At 41.0% G+C, this 24,164-nt stretch overlaps 8 non-coding genes across 8 annotated transcripts; all 8 read right to left on the bottom strand.

Moving 5' to 3' along the window:
• Positions 1 to 16,346: 16,346 nt before the first annotated feature.
• On the bottom strand, positions 16,347 to 16,428 carry trnas-gcu (transfer RNA serine (anticodon GCU)). Its single transcript has one exon. It is a non-coding gene; the product is annotated as a tRNA-Ser (tRNA).
• Positions 16,429 to 16,644: 216 nt separating this feature from the next.
• Positions 16,645 to 16,726, bottom strand: trnas-gcu (transfer RNA serine (anticodon GCU)). The gene has a single exon. It is a non-coding gene; the product is annotated as a tRNA-Ser (tRNA).
• A 130-nt stretch (positions 16,727 to 16,856) lies between these two features.
• On the bottom strand, positions 16,857 to 16,938 carry trnas-gcu (transfer RNA serine (anticodon GCU)). The gene has a single exon. It is a non-coding gene; the product is annotated as a tRNA-Ser (tRNA).
• A 234-nt stretch (positions 16,939 to 17,172) lies between these two features.
• Positions 17,173 to 17,254, bottom strand: trnas-acu (transfer RNA serine (anticodon ACU)). Its single transcript has one exon. It is a non-coding gene; the product is annotated as a tRNA-Ser (tRNA).
• Positions 17,255 to 17,958: 704 nt separating this feature from the next.
• On the bottom strand, positions 17,959 to 18,040 carry trnas-gcu (transfer RNA serine (anticodon GCU)). The gene has a single exon. It is a non-coding gene; the product is annotated as a tRNA-Ser (tRNA).
• A 473-nt stretch (positions 18,041 to 18,513) lies between these two features.
• Positions 18,514 to 18,595, bottom strand: trnas-gcu (transfer RNA serine (anticodon GCU)). Its single transcript has one exon. It is a non-coding gene; the product is annotated as a tRNA-Ser (tRNA).
• A 915-nt stretch (positions 18,596 to 19,510) lies between these two features.
• Positions 19,511 to 19,592, bottom strand: trnas-gcu (transfer RNA serine (anticodon GCU)). The gene has a single exon. It is a non-coding gene; the product is annotated as a tRNA-Ser (tRNA).
• A 723-nt stretch (positions 19,593 to 20,315) lies between these two features.
• Positions 20,316 to 20,398, bottom strand: trnas-gcu (transfer RNA serine (anticodon GCU)). The gene has a single exon. It is a non-coding gene; the product is annotated as a tRNA-Ser (tRNA).
• Positions 20,399 to 24,164: the final 3,766 nt, after the last annotated feature.

Here is a 24,164-nt window from a genome sequence, read left to right on the forward strand (position 1 = left end):
CCCCCAAAACATTTACATGGGCCAAGCTGTGGGATGCACATTCTCGCTCAGTATGGCATGTCAGCTCTGTTTTAGATCGGATAAATGAAGAGAAGTAGCACACCATTGCTCACCTGCTTCATGTCTATTCTAGCACTACCATTAATTTAGCATCCTTACAGCTACCGGACCCTACAGTTCTAAATATGCTTATGCAAAACATTGTGCCCCACGGTGAGAGCAAAACAGAGTGGACTGGGAAATAAACAGTTTTTTTTAAAGTTGAGTGAAGCATACATAAAAAATAGCAATAACAGAAGTAAAATATGGCCCCCTATTACAATTAAAATGAGGTCAGTGAGAAAGTGGAGGGTTTTGCTGGAGCACATATACAGTTGTACAGCAATAAAACATGTCTGATAATTGCTTGATAATTGCTTGATTTGTCATCTTTAACTATTTAATCAGTTTAAGTTCTGTGCCCTAGTTTAAGGAAAGCAAAAAGTTCTAATAATTAACTTATACTGTACATATAAACATTGAGAAACTAAAATTGGTACCTGAACCGCTAGGATGCCACTACCATTACTTAATGACCTTGACATGTTTGCCTAATAAAAGTGGCATTGTAGAGCACAGCCAAATTCTTATGAATAAAACACTGTAAGGGACAGTTAGCCCTCTGACCACCCACATACCAACAATGGTTTAGGTAAGTTTAGATGACGTGAGGTGAGGTGAGTGGATGGGGGTTCATGAAGGTACAGTGGGATCTACTTGTGTTGGACAATGACATGGTGGTGGTGTGTTAGTGTGTGTTGTGCTGGTATAAGTGGATCAGACACAGCAGCGCTGCTGGAGTTTTTAAATACCCTGTCCACTCACTGTCCACTCTATTAGACACTCCTACCTAGTTGGTCCACCTTGTAGATGTAAAGTCAGAGATGATCTATTGCTGCTGTTTGAGTTGGTCATCTTCTGGACCTTCATCAGTGGTCACAGGATGCTGCCCATGGAGCGCTGTTGGCTGAATATTTTAGGTTGGTGGACTATTCTCAGTCCAGCAGTGACAGTGATGTGTTTAAAAACTCCATCAGTTCTGCTGTGTCTTATCCACTCATACCAGCACAACACACACTAACCACCATGTCAGTGTCACTGCAGTGCTGAGAATGATCCACCACCTAAATAATACCTGCTCTGTAGTGGTCCTGGGAGAGTCCTGACCATTGAAGAACAGCATGAAAGGGAGCTAACAATGCATGCAGAGAAACAGATGGACTACAGTCAGTAATTGTACAACTACAAAGTGCTTCTGATAAAATGGACAGTGAGTGTACAAAAAAGGAGGTGGTTTTAATGTTATGGCTGATTGGTGTATGTTTAGTGTAGTATGGATTTTTGTTATATACATTCTCTCTCTCTCTCTGTCTCTCATGTGTGTGTGTGTGTGTGTGTTAAATGCTTTTTTTTTCCGTGTTTTTACTTCTTGGAAACACTTATCCAAACACCCACTTCTTTACATCACACACAAGTTAAAGCAAAAGAAATGCCATGGAAACAGTTTTCTTTAACACAGCTAACATCACATATATAAAGAGCTCTGCACTATAGAACACTTCTGAACAGACATTTAATTAGACAGTTCCTACAGACTTACACTTTTGGTTTAAATAAAGAAAACAGCTATTATTATTAACCTTACTAAAGGTTTTGTCCTTATTTATCAGGTATATCTACGTGCAGTAGGGTAGTTGTAGCCTAGTGGTTAAGGAACTGGACTAGTAATCAGAAGGTTGCTGGTTCAAGCCTCACAATTGCCAGGTCGCTGCTGTTGGGCCCTTGAGGAAGGTCTTTAACCCTCAATGGCTCAGACTGTATTCTGTCACAGTACTGTAAGTCACTATGGATAAAAGCGTCTGCTAAATGTCGAAAATGTAAAATGTGCCAGATATGTCTGTGTGTGTACAATCTCTTTCCGAATAAATAAAAGAATGGATGAATACAGTATTGTATAATATGTATTGTATTCTGTGCAGGTGGGTTCATAACTGCAGATGTTGCATATTTAACTTAACTTGCAATTGCTGAATAACTGCTGGGTGTACATATTATTATAATTTTTTTATATTTTCTTTATGCATTTTCTCCCTTTTGAGTGCGTCCAATTGCCTGACTGCATCATGCCCCCTCTCCACCAATGCTGATCCCCACTCTGATTGAGGACAACGAAGCTAACCCACGCCCCCTCTGACACATGGGCAGCTTGCCGTATGCATCTTATCACCTACACTTTGACGAGTGCAGTGCAGCTCAGCGTTGTGTATGGAGAGACACACACTGAGAGCTTTTTTTTTCTCATCTCTGTGCAGGCGCCATCAACCAGCCAGCAGAGGTCGCTACTGCACCAGTCATGAGAGAAACCCCATCCGGCCCAGTCCCGCCCATATCTGAACAACTGGCCAATTGTTGTTCATGTGGCCACTCAGCCTTAGCTGGCAGGCAGAGCTGAGATTCGATACGATGTATTCGAGATCCCAGCTCTGGTTCCAGCAAGTGTTTTTACCGCTGCGCCACCTAAGCGGCCCTGGGTCTAGTTATGAAACGGAAACCATTTTTATACCCCCAAAAAAGCCCAAAGGTCAATCCAAAGATTATCAACACAGGACAATGCTAGGGCTAAATGAATCAGCAAGTTTTTATAACAAACTATTTAACTAACTAACCAACCAAACTAACAAATAAGATAGCTCAGTGATTAAGGTACTAGACTAATAAACAGAAGGTTGCCGGTTCAAGCCCCGCCACCACCAAGTTGCCACTGTTGGGTCCCTGAGCAAGGCACTTAACCATCAATTGCTTATCGTGTTCAGCTCATTGTGTAAGTTGCTTTGAATAAAAGCGTCTGCTAAATGCTGTAAATGTAAATAAATAAATAATATAGCCAAATCATCTCTGTTCAATTATTTATGTTTGTTTTTTCAATTTTATATATGCATTTACTCCCATTTAGTGTAGTCAGTTTGTCTTCCGCTGCTGGGAAATCCTTAATTGCAGTCGAGGTGGGTATATTGCTGCTCACGCCTCCTCCGACCCCCTTAGCGGAACCCTTTTTTCACCCACGCATTCTGCACAGACGCCTCTCTATCTGTTAATCAGCACACAGCGTTTGAAGACACCACCCACATAGTCCGGCCATCCTGCCCTAGCAGAAATGTGTCTGCTGCAGGCACTACCAGTTATGCCCGCTAGATGGCGCCCAGCCGACCTGTGGCAGCACCGAGTTTCGAACCCAGGAGTTCAGAATTTCAGCGCTGGTGTGTTAGCGGAATATCCCGCTGCACCACCTGGCTGCCTCTCTGTTCAATTTTTGCTGACAGAATTACTTCTATTAGCTGGAGTTTGGTGTGGAGAAACACCAGTGGGACTGCACAGAGCCTGGCCTGAACTCCAACAAACACCTTTGGAATTAATGGAATGAATTAAAACATCGTTTGTAAGCCGATGTCAGCCGAAAGTCAGCCATTAGTGCCTGACTTTATAAATGATTTGGAGTCTGAATCGGCTGCAAAGAAACTGTAACGATTTAGGGCTGTGACGAGACAAGAGGGGTGGACACACACACAGAGATGTTGATATTAACAAAGTTTATTATGAACAAAACATCTAAACCTAAACAAGAACAAACAGGAACTAACAAGAGTTAACTGGAACAGACAAACTAACCAAAATAATGCTACGGCTAAGACAAAGACAAAGGCAAACAGACAAACAGAATCAGAATCAAAGACAAAGGTGACTGACATGACTGACATGTCCAATTCAAAATAGTCTCCAAAGACTGATTGGACCGTTCTTCAGTGGTCAGGACTCTCTCAGGACCACTACAGAGTAGGTTTTATTTGGTTGGTGGGACATTCTTAACACTGCAGTGACACTGACATGGTGGTGGTGTGTTAGTGTGTGTTGTGCTGGTATGAGTGGATAAGACACAGCAGCACTGATGGAGTTTTTATACAACTCATTGCCACTGCTGGACTGAGAATAGTCCACCAACCAAAAATATCCAGCCAACAGCGCCCCGTGGGCAGCGACCTGTGACAACTGATGAAGGTCTAGAAGATGACCAACTCAAACAGCAGCAATAGATGAGGGATCATCTCTGACTGTACATCTACAAGGTGGACCAATAAGGTAGGAGTGTCTAATAGAGTGGACAGTGAGTGGACATTGGTCCATTGGTCTACTGGTCTATCATTGGAAAACTCCAGCAACACTGCTGTGTCTGATCCACTCATACTAGCACAAAACACACTAACACACCATCACCATGTCATTGTCACTGCAGCTCTGAGAATGATCCACCAACTAAATAATACCTGCTCTGTGGGGGTCCTGCCTCCTTAAATGCCCCAAGCTCCTCCTCGCAGATGGGAACCAATCACGATGAGGGGCATTAGTTTGACACATATGCTGCCTTCAAGTCGTGTCGGAAATATCGTATTTACGAGATAAGGGCACATGAACGGCAACTCAATGTCGTATTTACCAGTGGGAAACTCAGATTTTTCGATGAGCCCCGAGTTTTCGATGTGGGGGCTTGTCATTAACAAAATGTCATGGCGACTGCCGGTATGGATGCTGCCCCTACAGTAAACAGTAAAAGTTTGAGCTCATTAGCGGTAGTTTTGCATGTTAAATGTAAAGTTCAAGCTTGTATACATTTTGTACACAACGTGCACTTGTTCTGATGAAGAATAGCAATAGTCCATTTATACCCGACCAAAAACAACTTGAACGCGCATCATGTCGTAATTACGACCTCCGAACTCGTAAGTAGGAACTTTCGAGGAGGACTTGAAGGCAGCATAAGAGTGCTCCCAGAGAGAGGGGCGTGGCACATAGGCACTTTTCAGGAGCACAGTGGGGCTGAATTCGTAACAGAAACATCTAACTTCACATGGATTTGAAATAGGATATCCCAACAAACTCTTGGTCAGGTGTTCATATACTTTTGTCAATGCAGTCAAAGCCTTAAAAAATTTATTGCACTCATGGAACATCTATTTTTATAGCCTAGTCATACTTTATACACATTACATCCTGATGCATTTTGTTTCTCAGGAAACATTTTGTTTCGCTCAGCAGTCTAACAATTGATCTAAATACATATCAGTCTAAGTATATTCAGGATTGTAAAACTCTTTACCCATTACTGATGACTTGAGGAGAGTAAGCCATTTGCATTACTGCTGTGAATTCCCGGTGCATAATGCCCCCAGATCAATGCGAGTCCTGAATGCACTGCCTTCCCTGCTGTACACAGCTCTTAAAGCTTACACAAAGAAAGCTGTCCATCTGAATCTCTAAGAGCCAATATGTACCTTTAATTGCGATCTTAGATGGTACAAGCTATATCAGGCTGCAAGTCTGTCTCTTGAATGTTGTGAAGGGTTTAAAAGCTGACTCAGCAAGGATACGATGAAAGGAATCCAATCGACCACTTTCAGTCACCTCATGCAAATGGTCTCTCTCCTTTGTTTGATTCAGTGTGCTTATGAATAAATATACAACCAATCCATATTGAATAGGATGTATTTCCTTCCTAGTGCATATTTCCAATTTGTTCCAGCACAATGGCTTCTCCAGGCCATTTTAACCTGTGGAAGGATGCAATTGTATATTAAATGTACTTCTGGTGACACTGGTCATGGAGCCCAAGCCTATAAATTAATATACCTATGCTTATAAATATGTTTTAGTTGCAGTCAGCATAAACTGTATATATACACTGATCAGCTATAACATTAAAACCACCTCCCTGTTTCTACATTCACTGTCCATTTTATCAGCTCCACTTACCATATAGAAACACTTTGTGATTCTACAATTACTGACTGTAGTCCATCTGTTACTCTGCATGCTTTGTTAGCCCCCTTTCATGTCATTCTTCAAAGGTCAGGACCACCAGAGAGCAGGTATTATTTGGGTGGTGGATCATTCTCAGCACAGCAGTGACACTGACATGGTGGTGGTGTGTTAGTGTGTGTTGTGCTGGTATGAGTGGATAAGACACAGCAGCGCTGCTGGAGTTTTTAAACACCTCACTGTCCCTGCTGGACTGAGAATGGTCCACCAACCTAAAATATTCAGCCAACGGCGCCCAGTGGGCAACGTCCTGTGACCACTGATGAAGGTCTTGAAGATGACCAACTCAAACAGCAGCAATAGATGAGTGATCGTCTCTGACTTTACATCTACAAGATGGACCAACTAGGTAGGAGTGTCTAATAGAGTGGACAGTGAGTGAACACGGTATTTTAAAAATCCAGCAGCGCTGCTGTGTCTGATCCACACACCCTAACACACCACCATCATGTCATTGTCACTGCAGTGCTGAGAATGATCCACCACCTAAATAATACTTGCTCTGTGGTGGTCCTGTGGGGGTCCTGACCATTGAAGAACAGGGTGAAAGCAGGTTAAAAAGTATGTAGAGAAACAGATGGTCTACAGTCTATATGGTAAGTGGAGCTGATAAATGGACAGTGAGTGTAGAAACCAGGAGGTTTTAATGTTATGGCTGATCGGTGTATTATGTTTAATAAATGACCAGAAACATACAGTATAAGCCAGTATTAGAATTCATAAAATGATTTATAAAGACTCACATCATCATTCTACAAATAATTGCCATGAAAAACAAGTAGACTGCTGTGTTCGCACTGCATTGCAGAGAAAGAGAAGGTAGTAGGAGGATCTCATGCTGTAGTAATCTGGACATAATTATATTTGGCAAGGACCACAGTTCAGTTCTGTTTGTGTGTGTGTGTGTGTGTGTGTGTGTGTGTGTGTGAGTGTGTGTGTGTGTGATGAGTGGTACTGTCTGGTTTCTAGTCAGGGTCTCACCGCCACTGACAGTTTCATTAAAACCTCAGATCCCTCCTGCCAGGAGGAATAAAGTATTTATAAACAAATCTCAGTGCTCCTTTCCAATTGTCTCTTTTCATATAAGGCCCTCAATTTGTTAGCTTAAATCGATGGGCCCTGAATGGCCCTTTGCCCTGTGCTATCTGATCTGTTGATCTGTTCATTGTGAAGTCTCTTTTAATTCCAGGTACAAATCTATCTTTGTGATGTTGAAGAAGTGTATTGACTTAACTTGACACATCGGCCTTGCGGCTTAGCATAGTCTGGGGGATATTTGCAAGTAGGACTCTTTTTAGCCAACAAAATAAAATAAAACAAAGCTGAAATAGATTTAAAATTTAAAATAGGGATGGGAGGATTGGATCTGCTTTAGACTAGAATTGAACCAATTGTGGGCAAATTATGTCTTCAACCCTTTGTCTTCAATTGTCTTCCCCTCTTTTAAACAGTATTGTTTTGTATGTAACTGTTTAATTGTTAAGTTAATCCTACCTTGTTTTATTAAAACAAATAAAAACAAATACTTTGTGGCATATCCAAGGTTATCTGTCATTTTTTTTCTTCAATGAGGACGAGTACAGCATACCAGTGGCGTAACTACAGGGGGGGGCAGGTGCACTGGGCCCCATGGTGGTGGTGGTGGGGGGGGGGCCTCCACGACATGAACTCAACCACCCACCTCACTGCCCCCCATTGGCTGCACGTATTATGCATGTATTATGGCAAGCCAAATGGGAAATATACGTATATTAAACACTAATATATATGGAATACAACTGATATCATATATATATGAATTTTGTTGCGGGGGCCCAAAAGTTACATTTTCTTAAATGAAATAACAACAAGAATCTGTAATTTTCTCCTAAAAGTGTAATCCATCAGCAAAAGCACAAAAAAAACCCCACATTTAAAATGTGATTCTTGCCACAGACTCACAGAAATGGAACAGCAGAGAAGTAATAGTGGAAATTTTAATAGTAAAATGTATTAATAGTAAGTAATTATAAGTTAATATAATATTAATAAGTTAATAATAAGACCAAGAAACTGTCCACATGAATCAAGTGAAATGGTAATGAATAAAGAGATCAATAAGCATGAAAGTAAGCTTCACCAGAAGCTCAGTCTTTACAAGCAACGATGGCTCACAGCTCAATTCTTGCGCAAGATTTTATGAGCGAACTGTAAATCAGTTTGAAAGTAACATTTCTTAATGCAAGATTGCAAATAATTGAGGTTGTTTGCCATCAACAGTTTATAATGTCTTTATGCATTTTCTCCCCTTTTTCTCCCTTTTTAATGCGTTCAATTGCCCGACTGCATCGTGCTTCCTCTCCACCAATGCCGATCTGTGCTCTGATTGAGGAGAACTAAGCTAACCCACGCCCCCTCCGACACCTGGGCAGCATGCCGTATGCATCTTATCACCTACACTTTGACGAGTGCAGTGCAGCTCAGCATTGTGTACGGAGAGACACATCTTTCCTCATCTCTGTGCAGGCGCCATCAATCAGCCAGCAGAGGTCGTAATTGCACCAGTCATGAGAGAGAGACCCCATCCGGCTTAGTCCCGCCCATCTAAACAACAATCGTTGTTCATGTGGCCACTTAGCCTTAGCCGGCAGGCAGAGCTGAGATTCGATACGATGTATTTGAGATTCCAGCTCTGGTTCCAATGTGTGTTTTTACTGCTGCGCCACCTAAGCGGCCGCCATCAACAGTTTATAATAGTAGACATTTTAGATGCTGTAGGTTCTGAAAACTTCAATTTCAGTTTGCATCCCTAGTGCCTTTAGACAGCATTTCATAAGAAACAGGCATGCTACTGTTATAAATATAGCCACTTTGTAAAACTGTTGCCACTTAACAGTCTACGATTGAAACTCTTGCGCATGCTTTAATTCTAGAGAAAATTTGTGCAGTAGTCAGAAAAAAAAAAATCTCTGTGGCAAAGATAAAAAGGACCATACAGACTATTATCAGCAAAGGTATGAAAGCCAACATCTGTCATGGTATGGGGCTGCATCAGAGCCCACAGCGTGTGTGACTTGCATAGGTGTGAAGGTACCATTAAAACAAAGGTGTATGTTGGGATTTTAGAGAAACATATGCTGCTCAGAACAATGTCTTTCACTGGGAAGGCTGTGGTTATTTGAGCGAGACGATGCCAGGCCTTATTTTCATGCTTACATGCTACAACAGTGTGACTTCATAGACTCAGAGTGTGTGCTTGACTGGTCTGTTTGCAGTCCAGTGAGACAGGTCTGTATCCTATGGTTCATCATGAAAAGGAGAATCAGCCAACAGTGGCTATAGACTGTTGAGCAGCTGAGGTGAAGCTTGAATGGGCAAACCAAGAATAAGCAAAAGTTGGCATCCTCAGTTCTCCAATAATAAAAAATATTCAATAATGATGAGTTGATTTAAAGCCTTTCTCTGCAGAAATGTTCAGTTATAAATCATTATTTTCATATAAAATATAAAACACCATTTATAAAAACGTTGGACATTTTGTATAATACAATTAAAGTTATTAAATTTGTGATTTATTATTTATTTTTAACCTTTATTGAACTGACAAAACTTTAAAGAATTAACATGACCAACTTTTTTAAAGTGAGTAGTTCTAATTTTATTTTATATACTCTTAATTTGACAATTAACATTTAAACAAATACAAGTCTAAGCAAACAAACCTTTCATATCCGACTAATCAATGTGTGTCTAAATGTGAAGAGTTAAATTAAAGGAACCCCTTTAATCCCTCTCAGAATTACTATTGCTGTTGAGAATGTTGGTGATTGGTTGTCCAGCAATAATAATAGCAATTTAATTCTATGAGAGACCACTTTGTTAAACTGTACTTTATGTCACAGCTACTTTTTGCCACACCAATTGCTAACAAGTAAAAGTCTCAGGACACTCTTTTATTTCATAAACGAAAGGGGAAAAGCAAGTAATGGGTGAGGGGGCCTATCTTTTAGGCTAGGTCTGGGAACATGGCTGCCATCTTGAAAGCCGCCATATTGGATTAAGGGCAAGTTTTTCCAATGGGAAGGTGGTCATGTAGCATATCAAAGAAGACCAGAATTTTCTCAGAAATCGATTGCCGCAATCAGATTTGCAATTGTGGTTCAAAAGTTATCAACACAGAAAGTTGCAACAACAACCGGGAACGTTCCCTGTGATGCACAGCTATTTGACGTGTTCAATGTGTTGTCCCTGGTGCTGAACACAGAGCTGGAGGCACTGGATCCAATCGTTATGAACCTGCATGAGAATCACGATGTGGTGCTGAAGGTGGTGTTTGTTGCAGATTTTCTCAGCATACACAATTTGTTTGAGATGACCCCAGAGATAAAAGTTAAATGGTGTAAGGTCGGGGACCATGACGGCCAATCCAATGACCAGGGAATTGAATATCCAGCCACTGACGAACACCTTCTTCGTAGTGTGGTGAAGCCCAATCTTGTTGGAAATAACAGAAGAAACCTGCCATCTTTGGTCAGAATGGATGGGAACACTGTTTCCTGTAGCATTGTCAGGTAGCGCTGAGCATTTAGGGTCTGGTCGATGAAAATGGGTCTGATTACACAGGTGCCCCTTATTCCACACCACACCATAACCTTCACATCACCTATGACTTTGGTGTCTGCCGTCCAGTGAGGATTTTCAACACTCCACACTCCTGGCAGTTGACCTCACCACTGACATAAAAATTGGCCTCGTCACTGAACAGAATGCCCTGTGCGAATGCGGGATCCCGTTGATCTAACGCCCCGGTGCAGAACTCGCGTCGTGGACTTTTCGCAAAGGCTGCCAAAACCATTGTTGACGTTTTTTCGTCGGTAGCGGTCTTCAGATGACCACTACGTGGCTTGTTGTCCACAGTCCCGGTTTCTCTGAATTTGTCTATGAGGGATGCAACAGTGCTGTGTGAAATTGGTGGTCTTTCTGGGTGTCGGTTGTTGAAGTCTGTGGCTATGATATGGCAGCTGCGTTCCCCGGACATCAGAATCACCTCAATCCTCTCTTCAGTTCTAAATACCTAAAACTAAAATATTAAAGTGAAACCATCCAACCAAGGCAGATCCAACAAAGGTTTAGTCTTTGCAAGCAAATATGTGTTCTGGCTCACTATTTTGTGTCAAACATTATGAGGGAATTGTCAATCAGTTTAATAAAACTTGTTAATGCAATATTGCAAATAATATAGGTCTTTCACCATCTACCCTGCATAATATTATCAAAAGATTCAGGGAATCCAGTGATCTTGGTTCATTTAGGGCAAGGCTGTTAACCATTAGAGAATTAGTCATGCTGCCATGATAAATCATAGTCACATGGGCTTGGCAGTACTTCTGAAAACCATTGTCACTTAACACAGTTTATCGATGCATTAATAAATCTAACCTGGAACTCTATTATGCACCCTATTTAGCTTGTTTTCACATTAAAACAGACATCAAGATCTCTGTGCCAAAGATGAAAAGGATAACCCAGACCCAGTGAGGAAGGTAGTAAAGCAGTGGTTTCCAACTTTGGTGCACCCTATTTGCTGAGTACCAGAATACTAGTTCCCTCCTAATCTTAGTATTTATACTTTTCTTAACACTTATATGAATTTTGAAGCACAAGCTGCAACATGAGTAGTTTAATCATTCTGTAAACTATAATCTCTTTAATAAACGAATCTCAGCTCTGCCATCCGGCTGGGCTGGGCGGCTATATGAACAACGTTTGGCTGTTGTTCATACAGGGTTAGGGAGCCGGAGACGGACCTCATAACTGATGCAATTACGGCCTCTACTGGCTGATTGATGGCGTCTGCACAGAGTAGAGGAATAATGCTGATCAGGGTGTGGCTCTCCGTGCACAAAGCTGATCTGCATATGAACTTGCCTCGTGCAGTTGAAAAGAGGCAGTCGGTACTGCTCACGTGTCGGAGGGTGTCAGTTCGCTCTCCTCAATCAGGGGCGGGGGTCAGCACTAGTAGAGAGGAAGCATAATGCAATAGGGTAAAAATTGGACACGCTAAAAAAAAAAAAAAAAAAAACTGTCTAATTTAGGACATGTATAATGTGGCCACAAAATATGACACTTTTTTTTACCTCAGTTAATATTGTGGCACCTGACTTCAGTTCAAAATCAGCGATTGGCTAACTGCTCTAAAGAAAAGGCTGCACTTGATACCGACTTGTCCATCTCTAATTTCAAAAAAAAAATTTGTGGAATAATGCATTTCATTCTGTCCAAGTATCACTTTTCATATGAATAAGCCTTGCGTTGTGAATGCTAAACATTTTGAAAAAGTTGCTGACTGGATCATGGATGAGTAACTCGGCTTAGACATGGTAGCTTAGTTTTTTAGAAAAAGAAGTTTACAGGAATAGAAGTCTCATAGCCTACCCTATCATGGCTGGCACCTTATGAAGACTGCTGCAATTTTGTACAAAGAGGCAGCTCTGAAATGTCACTCATGAGTAGGAGAAGAAGTCCTTTGTTTGACAAGGTGCCAAGATTTTTTTCAGATCTCAGTTTACACTGCTGCATACTGTCTTTGGGAAGTGTGTGTCTTTGCCTGCCAATCTCGTTCAGTTAGTTCGGTTATTATTGTTGATTTAGAGTTAATCTATTTTTATAGAGTTTTTTTACTTTCACCAGACTCTACTAAACTCTCCAGTCTTCTGCAGTTATATCAATTTATTCTCTAAAGTCCAAAACATCCATACACACCCAGTACAATCTCTTAATTCATGCTTAATAATCCAGGTACACAAATCCACAAAGTTGAATCAGTTCATCTGGACACAAGTTTCTTGTAGAGATACGTTTCATCACTCATCCAAGTGACTTTTTTAGTCCCTCTCAAGCTCCATCAGGTTGGATGGGGAGTGTCGGTGCACAGCCATTTTCAGATCTCTCCAGAGATGTTCAATGAGGTTCAAGTCTGAGCTCTGGCTTGGCCACTCAAGGACATTCACAGAGTTGTCCCGAAGCCACTCCTTTGTTATGTTGGCTGTGTGCTTAGGGTCGTTGTCCTGTTGGAAGATGAACCTTTGCTCCAGTCCAGAGTGCTCTGGAGCAGGTTATCATCAGGGATGTCTCTGTACATTACTGCAGTCATCTTTCCCTCGACCCTGACTAGTCTCCAAGTTCCTGCTGCCAAAAAACATCCTCACATTATGACGCTGCCACCACCATGCTTCACTATAGGAATGGTATTGGCTAGGTGATGAGCGGTGCCTGGTTTCCTCCAGACATGACGCTTGGCATTCAGGCCAAAAAGTTCAATCTTTGTTTTATCAGACCAAATAATTTTGTTTCTCATGGTCTGAGACTCCTTCAGGTGCCTTTTGGCAAACTCCAGACGAGCTGTTATGTGCCTTTTACTGAGGAGTGGCTTCCGTCTGGCCTCTTTACTATATAGGCCTGATTGGTGGAGTGCTGCAGAAACGATTGTCCTTCTGAAAGTTTCTCCTCTCTCCACAGAGCAACACTGGAGCTCTGTCAGAGTGACCATCGGGTTCTTGGTCACCTCTCTTACTAAGGCCCTTCTTCCCCGATAAGAGTCCTGGTGGTTCAAAACTTCTTCCATTTACGGATGATGGCGGCCACTGCGCTCATTGGGACCTTCAATGCTTCAGAAATTGTTCTGTACCCTTCTCCAGATCTGTGCCTCGATACAATCCTGTCTCGGAGGTCTACAGACAATTCCTTGGACATCATGGCTTGGTTTGTGCTCTGACATACACTGTGTACTGTGGAACCTTATATAAACAGGTGTGTGCCTTTCCAAATAATGTCCAATCAACTGAATTTACTACAGGTTGACTCCAATCAGTTGTAGAAACATCTGAAGGATGATCAGTGGAAACAGGATGCACCTGAGCTCATTTTTGAGTGTCATGGCAACGGCTGTGAATACTTATGTACAATTTTAAGGGGAAAAAATGAATTTAATCCATTTTGGAACAAATCTGTAACATAACAAAATGTGGAAAAAGTGAAGCACTGTGAATACTTTCTGGATGCACTGTAAATGTTGACATGTCACAAATAAACCAATCAAATTATTTCAGTAAATAATTGCTTGGTTTTATCAAAACAATGATTTACCTCAAATGTTTTCATATAAAATCTTGCAAGGGATGCCATAGCTGACCTGAGATTTCAATAGTCTTTTGTTACTAAATGACTGAAACACACTTCTACTGGATCAAAATGCACATAAAACAACTAGGATTATTCATTTGGTGGTCTAAAAAGCTCTATAAAGATATTTAAGTTTGGGTCATGGCATTTCAATTCCTTATTAGTGATTATGATTGAAAATGTATTTAATTTATTAAAGTGATCATAAAATTCTGCATCAGCTAAATTAAGAGCTGAATAAGGATGCACTGTACCGCTATTACAGATATTACACACAACTAACCTTATACTTAATGCGATGACATTGACTTTACTGTGCATAACAGAATGTCCACAAGTCCAAGGATTTGTGAATTAGACTAAAACTAGGAAACAAAAATGTAGGGTGAGAGATCTAGTGGTACAGATAAAACCTGCTCACTATATAAAACCAACAACACATGATAAAATTGCTTCTTTATGCTAACAGCACTGTAAGAAACAGAAACACTGATTAACAAGAGTGATTATGATGAACAGGTGCAGAGTATCATCAGGGGCCCTTTTCAAGTTAAAGCTTAGAAAAATAATTAATGGCAAACAACTTAACAATCTCTAACACAAACAAGGTGCCAGTCTACTCGATGTGAACATCTGGCCATGAGCTCATTGAATATTCTTTACCAAATCCATGAGCATTAATATACAGTGTATCTGTGAGAATTCATGTTCAATCTGGCCAAAAAGCAGTTGTAAGGTCAGTCACTGGTGTAGGATAAAAACACCTGACTCACTATCAACATTTCAATTCATCTCAATTCAAGTTGTTTAATGGGACTGAGATCAGGTGGGCAGCACAGTGGCTCAGTGAGTCGCCTCACAGCAAGAAGGTCCTGGGTTCGATCCATAGGTGGGGCGGTCCGGGTCCTTTCTGAGTAGAGTTTGCATGTCCTCCCTGTGTCTGTGTGGGTTTCCTCTGGGAGCTCCGGTTTCTTCCCACAGTTCAAAAACGTGCAAGTGAGGTGAATTGGAGATACTAAATTGTCCAGGACTGTGTTTGACATTAAAACTTGTGAACTGATGAACCTTGTGTATCAAGTAACTACCGTTTCTGTCATGTATGTAACCAAATGTGTGTAAAACACGACATTAAAATTCTAATAAATAAACAAACAAACTGAGATCAGGCCTCTGTAAAGTCATCTGAAAATATTCCTTATAAAACTAGTCAAACTTTGTCTTTATGACCTCCCATTGTGCTTTTTTAGTTGTTCAGCTGTAATCCTTGAGGAAAAAATCTCCATCTCCAGAAAGTCTGTAGCATTTTAAGATATTGCCACAGTTTTTGGCTTCTGTCACTCAGTAAAACACTCTTGTATAACAGTTTATTTATTAGGATTTTAATGTCATGTTTTACACACTTTGGTTACATTTGTGACAAGACAGGTAATAACTGATTACATAAGATTCATAAGTTCACAAGTTTAATGTCAAACACAGTCATGGACAATTTTGTATCTCCAGTTCACCTGACTGCATGTCTTTGGACTGTGTTGGAGCTCCCGGAGGAAACCCACACAGACACGGTGAGAACATGCAAAAAACATCCACACAGAAAGGACCCAGAACACTGCACCTCGGAATCAAATCCAGGACCTTTTTGCTGTGAGGCGACAGTGCTACTCACTGAGCCGCCCTCTTGTATAACACAAAAGTTTAGAAATTTGGTGTTTTATCAAAGAGGAACCAACATGTACATCTATGCCCTCAGAAAGACAATAATATATTGTAAAAATAATAGTTCTAATTATGTTTTATCTACTCTTAATTTGACAATCAACATTTAAACAAATACAAATCTAAGCAAATAAATACTTCAGTTTGTGTCTGAATGTAAAGGGTTAAATAAAGAAACCACTTTGTCTCTCGGTCAACATTTTTTCACCTCTTCTATTTCTGGTAAGAATTTTGGTGATTGGTTGTCCAGCAATTTAATTCAATATAAGACCAATTTGAAATGACAGTAAAGATGGCCAATCATTTACTCTTAACTTTTGCAGTATTTTAGGAGAGGACACAGTAAACTAGGCCATTTTGCAGGCAAGAGATATATGGGATTCAAACCCACACATGCAGAGCACAGTGGATTGGCAGTCCATCACCTAAACCACTCAGCCACCTCATTTTGTCCACTCATTTATCAGACCTAAAAGCAAGATTTTCAAGGTTTTTGTTTGAAGGTCTCCACTTTGTGTAGCTAAATTACTGAGCATGCATCAAGAGTTTAAAGGTATTGTTTTCGACAAGGATGGGATTCGAACCCACGCGTGCAGAGCACGATGAATTAGCAATCCATCGCCTTAATCACTCGGCCACCTCGTCTGCTCAAGCCCAGTAGAATGTGCTACTGGTCCGATTGCAGGTGTGTGATTTGTAATCGAGATCGGCAGGAGGTGCTTCAGAGGGCTGGAAAGAGGCAGCACAAACATGAACTGCTACTCTTACGATTGTTTACTTTTCCACAGATGGTCAATAGGCTGACGTGTTTTCAAAGCAGACTGGTCATTTAATAGAGCTTTTAAAAGTTATTTTTTACTTCGACAAGGATGGGATTCAAACCCATGCGTGCAGAGCACAATGGATTAGCAGTCCATCGCCTTAACCACTCGGCCACCTCGTCTTTTCTACGTAACGATCAGTCATGAAAGCAAAAGCTTCAAGGTTGTTGTTTATTGTATAAAGGTCTATACTTTGTGGATTTGTGTACCTGGATTATTGAGCATGCATCAAGAGTTTTAAGGTGACATTTTCGACGAGGATGGGATTTGAACCCATGCGTGCAGAGCACAATGGATTAGCAGTCCATCGCCTTAACCACTCGGCCACCTCGTCTGGTCAGGCCAACTGGAATGTGCTTCTGGTCCGATTGCAGGCGTGTGATTTGTAATCGAGTGTGGCAGGATAGCTTGAGAGGGCTGGATTGGCCTCAGGTGGAAAGAGGTAACACAGACATTCTAAACTGCTACTCTTATGACACTTTTCTTTTCCACAGATGGTCAATAGGCTGCTCTTTTTTTAAAAGCAGACTGAGGTCATTTAATAGAGCTTTTAAAAGTGCTTTAGCTTCGACGAGAATGGGATCCAAACCCACACGTGCAGCGCACAATGGATTAGTAGTCCATCACCTTAACCACTTGGCCACCTCGCCTTGCTCTGTGTTTTTGGTCTGACTGGTCTGAGTTTTAGAAAAATGTAGGATAATGTTATAATTTTACTGATCTGTGTCATTCACATTACATGATACATTTAAACTGAGTGATTCTAACATTCCTGCGCTCTGATTGGTCAAATATAGCTTCACCACTCTCAAACATTTCTGTACTACCTGTAGGATTAGCAGTCCATCTCCTTAACCACTCGGCCACCTCGTCTTGCTCTGCCTACTGCCATGCCTTTCTGGTGTGATTGGTCTGATTGATCAACGCGTTGGCTTGATCGGCTACTGTCCCCAGTAAAAACACACACGTTCAAGCTCCAACATTTCTGCACTGTGATTGGTCAAACTGAGTGATTGGTCACACAACTCCAGGGTCCAACATTCCTGCGCTCTGATTGGTCAAATATAGCTCCACCACTCTCCAATGTTTCTGTACTACCTGTAGAAAATGCACTACCTCCAAAATCACAATCATATTAGAAGATCCTGTATAAGACGTATTGTTTCTATTTTGTGTTGTAGTTGTGTTTTTCTCTTGTCAATGGTGCCAATATTTTGCACAGAAGTTTGCGCTTATTTATCAGTCATGAAAGCAAGAGCTTCAAGGTTGTTGTTTATTGTTTAAAGGTCTTCACTTTGTGGATTTGTGTAGCTGGATTATTGAACATGCATCAAGAGTTTAAAGGTGTTGTTTTTGACAAGGATGGGATTCGAACCCACGCGTGCAGAGCACAATGGATTAGCAGACCATCACCTTAATCACTCGGCCACCTTGTCTTGTTTAGAATGCTGGCATACGTTTCTGGTCCGGTCGGTTTGATTGATCAACGCGTTGGCTTGAACGACTACTGTCCCCGGAAAAAACACACACCTCCAAGCTCCAACATTTCTGCGCTGTGATTGGTCAAACTGAGTGATTGGTCACACAACTCCAGGCTCCAACATTCCTGCGCTCTGATTGGTCAAATATAGCTCCACCACTCTCCAACATTTCTTTACTACCTGTAGGAAATGCACTACCTCCAAAATCACAATTATATTGAAAGATCCTGTATAAGACGTATTGTTTCTATTTTGTGTTGTAGTTGTGTTTTTCTCTTGTGAGTGGTGCCAACATTTTGCACAGAAGTGTGCACTTATTCATTAGTCATGAAAGTAAGAGTTTCAAGGTTGTTGTTTATTGTATAAAGGTCTTCACTTTGTGTAGCTGGATTATTGAGCATGCATCAAGAGTTTAAAGGTGACATTTTCGACGAGGATGGGATTTGAACCCATGCGTGCAGAGCACAATGGATTAGCAGTCCATCGCCTTAACCACTCGGCCACCTCGTCTGCTCAAGCAAACTGGAATGTGCTACTGGTCCGATTGCAGGTGTGTGATTTGTAATCAAGTGTGGCAGGAGGCGCTTCAGAGGGCTGGATTGGCCTGAAAACGGGTGGAAAAAGGCAACACAGACGTTCTAAATTGGTCCTTTTATGACTGTTTGCTTTTCCACATATGGTCAATAGAGCTTTTGAAAAAGCTTTAACTTCGACGAGGATGGGAGTCGAACCCACACGTGCAGAGCACAGTGGATAAGCAGTTCATTACCTTAGCCACTTGGCCACCTCATCTTGTCCAGACTGCTGTCATGCGTTTCTGGTCCTATTGGTCTGAGTTTTAGAAAAATGTTACTATTTTACTGATCTGTGTGTCATTAACATTACATGATACATTTAAACAGTCTGGTACTTTGTATAGTTGTTGCTATATTTAACCGTCGCTCTGATTAGATGTGAACACACCTGTGTGCTTAATAGCAATAAATTATATATAAACTTGAAATAAAGTGAAATAGTTGCGTGTTAGAAATGTTATAATGAAGAACATTCTAAAGTATTTACTGTTTTGTTACTCATCTTGCCGGCTTACTGGAACAGAACTAACACCCCGGTAAAAACACACACCTCCAAGCTTCGACATTTCTGCGCTGTGATTAGTCAAACTGAGTGATTGGTCACACAACTCCAGACTTCAACATTTCTGCGCTTTAATTGGTCAAATATAGCTCCACCACTCTCCAACGTTTCTGTATTACCTGTAGAAAATGCACTACCTCCAAAATCACAATTATATTGAAAGATCCTGTATAAGACGTATTGTTTCTATTTTGTGTTGTAGTTGTGTTTTTCTCTTGTGAGTGGTGCCAAAATTTTGCACAGAAGTGTGCAATCAAGCATGCATCAAGAGTTTAAAGGTATTGTTTTCGACAAGGATGGGATTCGAACCCACGCGTGCAGAGCACAATGGATTAGCAGTCCATCGCCATAACCACTCGGCCACCTCGTCTGCTCAAGCCAAGTGGAATGTGCTACCGGTTCGTTTGCATGTGTGTGATTTGTAATCGAGTGTGGCGGGAGGCGCTTCAGAGGGCTGAATTGGCCCGAAAACGGGCGGAAAGAGGCAGCACAGACGTTCTAAATTGCTACTCTTACGACTGTTTGCTTTTCCACATGCGGTCAATAGGCAGCTATGTTTTCAAAGCCGACTGAGGTCATTTAATAGAGCTTTTACATCGACGAGGATGGGATTCGAATCCACGCATGCAGAGTACAACAAATCAACAGACCATCGCCTTAACCACTCGGCCACCTCATCTTGTCTGTGTGTTTGTCAGACATGGAAGCAAGAGTTTGTGGATCCACTTTGTGGATTTGTGGAGCTGGATTACTGAGCATGCATCAAGAGTTTAAAGGAGTTGATTTCGATGAGGATTATATTCGAACCCACGTGTGCAGAGCACAATGGATTAGCAGTCCATCGCCTTAACCACTCGGCCATTTCATCTGCTCAAGCCAATTGAAATGTGCTTCTGGTCCGATTGCAGGTGTGTGATTTGTAATCGAGTGTGTCAGGAGGCGCTTCAGAGGGCTGGATTGGCCTGAAAACGGGTAGAAAGAGGCAGCACAGACGTTCTGAACTGCTACTCTTATGACTGTTTGCTTTTCCACATATGGTCAATAGGCTGCTATGTCTTCAAAGCAGACTGAGGTCATTTAAAAGAGCTTTTAAAAGCAAGGATGGGATTCGAACCCACGCGTGCAGAGCACAATGGATTAGCAGTCCATCGCCTTAACCACTCGGCCACCTCGTCTTGCTTTCATGTGTTTCTGGTCTGATTGGTCTGATTGATCAACGCGTCAGCTTGAATGGCTACTCTCCCTTTCTGCTCCCAGTACAACTGTGCACAAAGTGAGGTTTAAAAAGATTGTTTTTATTAGTTGGATGTGGAGTGACTTTATTAGCCTGTACAGAACCCTGACCTTAACCCCATTAGACACGTTTGGGATTAATTGAAACTTCAACTGCAAGCTAATCCTTCCCATTCAACATCAGTACCTTATAAAAGGCAGTGGTAGCTCAGTGATCAAGGTTAGTTAGTTAGTTAATCCTCTTTGCTCTGGCTGGAGCATAAGGCGCCAACATATCTTCTCCAGCCGTTGCGGTCTTGGGCAAGCCAGTGTATCTCATCCCAGTTCTTGCCTTACGCTGCTATCTCCTTCTCCACTGTTCTCCGCCATGTGCCCAATGGCCTGTCTCTCTTTCTCTTCCCAGGTGGTGCCCATCTGAGTGCAGCATGTGGATGTTTGGTCTTGCTCATCCGTAGGACGTGGCCCAGCCATCTCCGTCTCTGCTTCACCTCGTCTGCAATGTTGTTGATGCCTGTATGTCTGCATATTTTCTTGTTGGTGATATGCTGTTCCCAGTGGATTCTGAGGATTCTACGAAGGCATCGCCATTCGAAGCCTCTCTATCTTTTTGTTGGTTCTAAAGGTTTCTAAGGCATATAGTAGAACTGCGCGTACATTTGATTTGTAGATTTTCAGTTTGGTGTTAATCTGCAAAACTGATGATTTCCAGATTTTTTGCAGACTGTTAAAGGCTTGTGCTGCAAAGCCAATTCTGGTGGAGATCTCCTTTTCGATGTTGCTGTCGGCCGAGATGTAACTGATAGGTACTTGAAGTCATGTACTTCTTCCAGCTCGACTCCACATATGTGGTCAAGGTACTGGACTAGTAATCAAAAGGTTGCCAGTTCAAGCCCCACTACTGTCAAGTTGCTGGGTCCCTGAGCAAGGCCTCTAACACCAAAATGCTAAATGCCACACATGTAAATACACATTTGACAGAAAGGGAAACAAATTCCTACAGACAATCTTGTAAAAAACCCTTAAATAAGACTATTATAGCCATAATGGGGTTGGTGGAGAGCAACTCCATTCCATTACAACGCCATTTAGTTATTTATTATTTATTTATTGGTTTATTTATTTGAATAAAAGATGATGATATGTAATATCTTCACCAGAGATGTTAATAATTCTGTAGTGACAATAATAAACAATGCAAGTGTTCTGTAAACTGCTTGGGTGCTTATTTAATAGCATTGCTATTAGTTACAAGCTTTAATTTGGTAGTGTGTTGAATGTAAAGTGTTGAAAAATCAATAATGCATACATTATTATTCCTAAATAGTCTTTATTTTAATGAATTCATTGATTTTTACCAACCGATTGAGGAACCCAACATACCATTACCTCATTAATATCAATCAAAAGCTGGGAAAGAGGAAGAGCTCACAAAATTCCCAGAAGTCACCAAATGCCATTTACAAGCATATGCTTTTAGTTAGAGTGGTGTGGGAACACAGCTGGTAGTTTTAATGCCACACTGTTCCAGCAATCTGGTTTTGATTCCTACCTATGATGATTTTTTTGTCACTGAATAATTGGAATATATTGAAAGAAAACCTTCATGAATTTCTATTCTCTCGTGTTTATTGTTTTTTTATATATGGTGGGTTTATATGGTGAGTCGAGAAAAACAAAAATGTCACTTTTGAGAAGAGAACAAGTTTGTGTAATCCAAATCCATAAACAAACATGTCTGCCCTGATAACTGTCCACAGTCAAGTGATTTTTGTAGTGCCATGGGTTTTATGTCTGCTGCAAAGAAATATGTCCTTGCATCTGAACTGCCATCCTAAAGCTAGACCTAATGTTGTAGCTTTTGACAAGGCAGGAGAAAAAGGAGGAAGCAGACTGTAATCCTTAATGTCAGTGTTGTTGGCGATATTGTCCGAATTGATGGGATCACAAATGCTGGAACAGTACAGGCAGGTTTTAATTTATCATGCCATTTTTTCTGGAAAGCAGCTGATTGGGAATGGTTTTATTTTTCAGCATGATAACATATCCAATCAAGCTGCTAATGCAGTGAAACCATATTTGAGGGGAAAAAACAGCCGATAAAACACTGACAGTTATGGACCAGACCTGAATGTTATAGAGGCAGTATGGATCACCTGGACAGAGAAAGAAATAAAAGACAGTCTACATCTAAAGGAAAAGTACTATACCAGAAGATTACATCAGAAAACCTCAGGACAATCTCCCCAAAAGAGTTCAAAATGTGCTTAGTGCCAAGAGAAGTCACTAGGGTTGGGCGGTATGACCAAAAATTTGTATCACAGTATTTATACTTTTAAGATTCTAACGGTTTCACGCTATATTATGGCATTTTTTATTATTTTTTTTGTATGTCTGTGGCTTATTCTACTGTCATAAGTACATAGAATATAAAATGTTTTAATTTCATCATGTATATAATGAAGGTTTTGAGGACTATAAGCTTTGCTCAGCACCAGAAAATGACACAATATATGATGCAAAAAATACCATTTTTATTGTTTATTTAATATTTAATTATTGTACAATTACCCTTAGCTCTCTCTTTAACAAATAAAGCAATGTTTTCAAACTCCACTGTACAACTTGACCACTGTCTGTTGTAGAAAAGTGGACGACTTTAAATATCTCCGCTTCCAGTTTGCTTATAACGTTGAAATAGCGACTAACATAAAGTATTTTTGCCCCGTAAGACAAACCTGGAATCCACTGTTTTAATTATTGCTCTGAAAGCTTCTTACTCGACTGTCTATAGAGGAATCGTGTCTTTGCATATGTGGATTGTTACTGTGTTTGTAATGTCGTTGTTTGCAACAGCCGTGGCTCGACAAACCGTACAGTATATAGTGTTTTAGTCTGTTTTAAACTGCCGACACGCCTGATTTCTTTGTCAGGTTCTTCCGGTGCATATTTGGTCTTCCTCTCTTTATCTTCCATCTGTTTTTTTTTTTTTTTTACCATATCGAGGAAACCTCTCGCATCTGTTAACACTGTCATGCTAACGCTAACTGGCTAGTGAGTAACTAGTGAGCTGTACTTAATCTGCACGGCACTCCATAGCGCTTTTAGTGGCTAACAATATTATAAGATTGGCTGCCTATTGAAGTCTACAGTTGTTAAAATGTACTATGCTACAGTATGGCGGTACCTGAAAAATCCATACGGTATGAGAAATCAAAGACGCTATACCAAATGTACTGTCATATCGCCCAGCACTAAGACTCACTAAGCCTGTAAAAGCCTTTGTTCTAAAAATAACACACATAACAAGGCTAATTCTTACCAACGATTCCTGTTTTTAGTGTTTGCCTACCAAAGTTTAAAGTGTGCCAATGGTAGTGTTACAAGTATTGCTGATAGAGTTAGAAGCCCTAACTGTTTCTTTTAAAGAACCTGATGTCTTCATCATTTAAGCAATGTGTGATCTGCCTAAGTCTGTGCTTGCAAGGACTGTCGTATCCATGCACCTGTGGCATGTGAGGTTACAAGGGTTCTGTGAGTGATTCGCTGGGAGCAAAAATTAATTGCTGTCACAGACTGACAGGCAGCCCAGGACCCGGCAACATGTGGTGACTTATTCTTAAAACAACCCTAGTCAAATAAACGCCTGTGAAGTCGAAGTGTTTCAAGTTCTGGAGATTTTCCCTAGCATTGTAAATAAAATCTAACCAGT

Source organism: Trichomycterus rosablanca, chromosome 3, assembly GCF_030014385.1.
Source record: "Trichomycterus rosablanca isolate fTriRos1 chromosome 3, fTriRos1.hap1, whole genome shotgun sequence".
In the NCBI taxonomy this organism is placed as follows: domain Eukaryota; kingdom Metazoa; phylum Chordata; class Actinopteri; order Siluriformes; family Trichomycteridae; genus Trichomycterus; species Trichomycterus rosablanca.